Below are 5591 nucleotides of genomic sequence, written 5' to 3'. Positions count from 1 at the left end.
AACTATGCCCCTTGGGTAAGTAATGGAACGGTTAGCCAATTGTAGTGACATGTACGTGGGTTTTGGATCAGGCAGATCCAGTTTTTTAAAGATCGACAACGGCATCAGATTAATGCTTGCTCCCAAATCACAAAGGCACTTGTCAAACGTCAAATTGCCAATTGTGCAAGAAATGGTGAAGCTTCCTAGATCTTTCAGTTTTGGTGGTAACTTTTGTTGCTGAACAGCGCTGCATTCTTCCGTGAGAGCAACGGTTTCAAGGTCATCCAGTTTCACCTTCCTTGAAAGAATAGTCTTCATAAACTTCGCATAACTAGGTATTTGTTCCAGAGCCTCAGCGAAAGGTATATTGATGTGAAGTTTCTTGAACACCTCCAGAAACTTCCCGAACTGTCTATCCAGCTTTTGTTGCTGCAATCTCTTAGGAAAAGGTGGTGGAGGATAGAGCTGTTTCTCCCCTGTATTAGCCTCAGGCAGAGTGTGTTCAACAGTAGTCTTCCTTGGTTCCGCCGCTTTCTCCTTTTGCTTAGATTCTTCACCTCTAATTTCAGCTTCTACTTCTTTTGCCTTTTCAGCATCAGCTACTTTTCCAGACCTTAAGGTAATAGCCTTGACTTGCTCTTTAGCTTCCTTCCTGCCTGGTACTTCCGTGTCACTGGGAAGAGTGCCAGGTTGACGATTGAGCACTGCATTGGCTAATTGACCAATTTGATTTTCCAAGGTCTTGATAGAAACCGCCTGACTCTTGCACAACAGCTTAAGTTCCTCAAAATCAGCACTAGTAGGTACAGCTGCACTTCCCTGTTGAGGATATGATTGCCTTGTAGCATACTGCTGTGGTTGCTAGAATCCAGGTGGATTAAACTGTTTACTCACTCCTTGCTGATATGGTGGCTAAATAGCATTCTGATTATTCCCCCAGCTGAAATTTGGATGATTTCTGTTGTTAGGATGATAGGTCGCTGGCACAGGCTGCTGTTGTCATTGATAATTATTCACATACTGAACAGATTCGTTTACAAGAGAACACTGATCCGTAGCATGAGAACCTGCACAAAGCTCACAAACCATAGCTATTTGATTAACTCCATACGTAGCCAGAGAATCAACCTTCATTGATAGCGCTTGGAGCTGGGCTGCAATAGCGATGGCTGCATCAACTTTCAGAATACCTGCTACCTTGCCTGACGTCATCCTCTGAGTTGGGTTTTGATGCTCATTTGCAGCCATCGTCTCGATAAGATTATATGCCTCAGTATAGCTTTTAGCCCATAAGGCGCCTCCAGCTGCTACATCGAGCATGGGCCGAGATTGGGCCCCCAAACCATTATAGAAACCAGTGATCACCATCCAATCCGGCATTCCATGATGTGGACATTTTCTCAACATTTCCTTGTAGCGTTCCCAAGCCTCGCACATAGATTCTGTAGGTTGCTGCGCAAACTGAGTAAGAGCACTCCTCATAGCAGCAGTCTTTGCCATCGGATAAAACTTCACCAGAAACTTTTGTGCAAGATCTTGCCACGTAGTGATGGACTCAGCTGGTTCAGAATGTAACCAGTCTTTAGCCTTATCCCTTAGTGAGAATGGGAAAAGCCTCAACTTGATAGCCTCATCAGTCACGCCATTATACTTAAAAGTGCTGCAGATCTCGACAAAATTCCTTATGTGCATGTTGGGGTCTTCAGTTGCCGCTCCTCCAAAAGAAACAGAATTCTGCACCATCTGAATAGTGCCCGGCTTGATTCCAAAGGTGTTAGCTTGAATAGCCGGATGAAGGATGCTTGACTGAATGTCATCAATTTTAGGCCGAGAAAAATCCATAAGAGCTGGATCAGCTTGAACAATACGATCTCCCATGTTTACTGGTTCTTTCTGCTCAGTTCCTGAATCCGAATCCTCAAAATCTAACTTCTCCGGAATATCAAGAACTTCGTCTGTCTCCTCAGCTGTATCTAAAGTCCTCTTGCGAGCACGAGAACGAGTTTGCATAAACGCTTGCTAAAGTACCTGAAACACAACCAGAAAAATAAGTAACTACTACGTCCTAATCACTGAGTCCTAATGACCAATGATGGTAAGTACATAAACTAAACAAATACGCCGAGTCCCCGGCAGCGGCACCAAAAACTTGTTAGGGCGAAAACACGCGCTAATATTCACGCAAGTATACGCGTTCGCAAGTAATATAGAATACTTTCTAGTTCGTTCCCTCAGAGACTCAGACTAAATTATTGTCTAATTAAACTCACTCACCAATGTATGATTACTTCTCAATGTTAAGATAATAACACTTAAAATTGTTGATTAAATATTAACTATAATTAACTACTTAATTAACCACTTAACTAACACTTCAATTTATCAATAATAAAACACTCATGAGATCACAACTTCATTATTACTTCCTTCTATAGCCATTGTTATTACCTTTAGCATGTGACAGTGATGATATTAATCGAATAACACAAAACTGATAAAAGCCAACTTTCATTATACTAATACCATTCTACCAAGCATCCACAATTAAGATAGAAGTTGAATAGTCATCAATTATGTTGAGTTCCTATATGTCTACAGAAATTGACAACACAACGATTTAAGCACAAGTTATTCCTTTTTGATTATATAGGGCAAATAAACTGTTAGAGTTACCCACTAATCATGCACAACGTACATGAACCTATGCTAGCATGGCAAGTTCTAAATCTCAAGATCCACCGTCGCTTCACAAGAGATTAACACCCTATCTTATATGTTCGCGACGCACATAAGACGAATACGCACAACCAATACTAGATATCAAGCAATCATCACACACTAAAGTATTAAACAATTAACTAAAGAATTCCATAATAAATCCGTTGCAACCCCATGATCACGATTATCCCATAATAGAACTTATCGCCATCATGGGTTCATATGAAATCACGACAAACCAACACAAGAAAATAATAACTAAACTAATTATATTAAAACAGAGTACGTCACAAGAGTAAATAAGTCAAAGCAAGAAAACTAGCATCCAACGTTACAACGAAACAAGAATCACAAGAAAATATGCTTCCTCTTCGTTGCGGTGTGCTAAATCGGTCTTCTTCCTTATCTCCTTCGCTTCTTGCGTAAAACACAATCTTCTTCTTCTTAATCATATAATAGTCCCATAAAACTCAGATTACATAGAAGTTGGAAGCCAAACAGAAGTAGAAGTCTAAAATAATTCAGCAAAATTCCCGACCCTGCGCGGCCGCTCAGCATAGCTGCGCGGGCGCGCAGGTTACTGCGCGGCCGCTCAGCATAGCTGCGCGGGCGCGCAGGCCTCCACTGGAAAAAATCCAAGTTTGCTCCGTTTCTTCACCGTAATCTGCCCGTTCCTTTCCTCTCGCAATGGTGAACACATGTCAAGGCTTATTCTTGATGATTCCTCCCCCGAAATGCAACTAATACCCTGAAATGCATAAACACTAGAAAAATGCATCAAATACACAAAATACTTGATTTCAAGACACCAATTTAAGCCATTTTAAGACGTTCTAAGTGGTATAAAATGCCACTTATCAGGACGCGCCCTCAAAGCGTCAAAAAATTGTCCCTGATGACCGGTCCTTTGTCCTCAGATATCTGGGCGCGTCCTCAGTGGGTGACTTTTCTGAGGACGAAGTGAGAGGTTGGACCTTCAGGACTAAGCAACAAACAGAGGAGGCTATGGTCAGGGCTGCAGCCGAGCTTCACCTTCATGCCAGGCAGAGTGCCAATATGGCTGCAAGGCTTAGGGCGCGTCTTGCCGTTACTGACACTGCAAAGAGCCAGGCCGAAGACAAGGTCAAATCTCTGGAAAAACACATTGCCCTGCTTACCCAAGAAAAAGATGCTGAAATCAGACGCCTGGAGGGGGAGAGGACGCGTCTAGAAACAGAAAAAGCTGTGTTGGAAGGCAATGTCTCCGCAATAGAGAAGCAAATGGACAGCGTCATCGCCCTGAATTCCACCATGCAGCTGGAGCTTGACACCCTGAATGATGATAGGCTGCATGGATGGACAGAGGAGAAAAAACTGGTTTATCAGCACGGCTTCCAGGCTGGATTTGAAGAATGGTGCTCTGGGTTCATTGCCAACGACCCAGAGTATACATTCTCAAAGTTTGATGCAGATACCCATATATGGGTAAATGATTTCAGGGTCAGGGCCGCAGAATCCATCAAGAACAAGAGGATTTTTCTTGGCTTAGAGGCAGAGGACGCGTCCCCTGATCCTGCTCCACTTCAGACTCAGCCTCCCACTGCAGAAAGCCAAGACAAGCCACAGGACGCGCCTCCTACTTAGGACGCGTCCTTTATCTTTTATGTACTTGAACTATTTAAGGGTGCGGGCCCCTTGAAGCCTTGCAAGTTGTAAAGACTATTTTTGAACATTCACTTGCATTTTTTTTACTCAATTGGTCAATTATATGGGCGCGCCTTGTGTTAAGGGCGCGTCACCTTTGACTTATCGTTATTATTTTTCACTCCATTAAGCAAATTCCACTGTGGGCGCGTCCTCTCCAGCTAGACGCATCTTATGTGTTTAACCAAGGCACCAGGCACAAGTGGGCGCGTCATATGGTTTTGACGCGCCTTACATCATTCTTCAAGCAGGACGTGTCCTTAACAAGGACTTTTTCTTTTTTCAATTATGTTGTCAATATTACAGTAACATTCAGTCTAAAGGAGCATCAACCAAGATAACTTGGGCGCATCCTTGAAAATAGTACATTTTACTTGAGTTTCATTGTTCCTTTTTGACAACCACTACAGTTATCGTTCATATAAAACCCTAGCTTAGGGCGCGCCCTACGTTTAGGACGCTTTATGAAACCAAACAAACTGAGCAAATATCCTTTTGGAAATTTTCAAAATTTTATTCATAATGCGCTCTGGTGTCAAAAGTGCACCAGTCTCACGGCTACTATGCTCTGTGGGAAAATTATTTCTAAAAATGATCCTTCAACTAGTTTCAAGGTAAGTAGTACATGCACTACCCCCCTAGGCTAGGAGGAATTTATTTAATTCTAGCCTATAATCCGGGCATAACCTAAAATAATAAAAGAAATACGTAAGGGGCCAAAACCGCGCCTTACTGGTAATACTTTCGGAGATGTTCCGCATTCCAAGCTCGCGGAACCAGTTTTCCTTCCATATCTTCAAGGTGATAAGTCCCCTTCCATATAATGGACTTTATTCTGTACGGTCCTTCCCAATTAGCTCCAAACACTCCATGTTGGGGGTTCTTTGTGTTGGGCATCACTTTCCAAAGCACCAAATCTCCCACCTTCAGCAATTGTCCCTTTACCTTCTTGTTATAATACCTTGCGGCGCGTTGCTGATACGCCCCTAGCCTTAGCTGAGAATTTTCCCTCGTCTCCTCTAAGAGATCTAAATGAAGCCTTTGATTAACCTCAGCATCTTCTTTCCTGTAACAATCTCTGCGAAGTGATCCCGATCCAACTTCCACGGGGACCATAGCTTCATAGCCGTAAGTCAGCATAAACGGCGTTTCTCCCGTAGTAGATCGTGGCGTAGTGTTGTATGACCACATCACCTTCGGGAGTTCTT

General features: G+C 42.9%; 1 non-coding gene across 1 annotated transcript; it reads left to right on the top strand.

Moving 5' to 3' along the window:
* Positions 1 to 1360: 1360 nt before the first annotated feature.
* Positions 1361 to 1467, top strand: LOC141698894 (small nucleolar RNA R71). Its single transcript, XR_012565391.1, has one exon. It is a non-coding gene; the product is annotated as a small nucleolar RNA R71 (small nucleolar RNA).
* Positions 1468 to 5591: the final 4124 nt, after the last annotated feature.

The sequence above is a fragment of the Apium graveolens genome, chromosome 11 (assembly GCF_009905375.1).
Source record: "Apium graveolens cultivar Ventura chromosome 11, ASM990537v1, whole genome shotgun sequence".
In the NCBI taxonomy this organism is placed as follows: domain Eukaryota; kingdom Viridiplantae; phylum Streptophyta; class Magnoliopsida; order Apiales; family Apiaceae; genus Apium; species Apium graveolens.
Note: the sequence above shows the minus strand (reverse complement) of the source record. Positions and strands in the feature narration are given on the sequence as shown.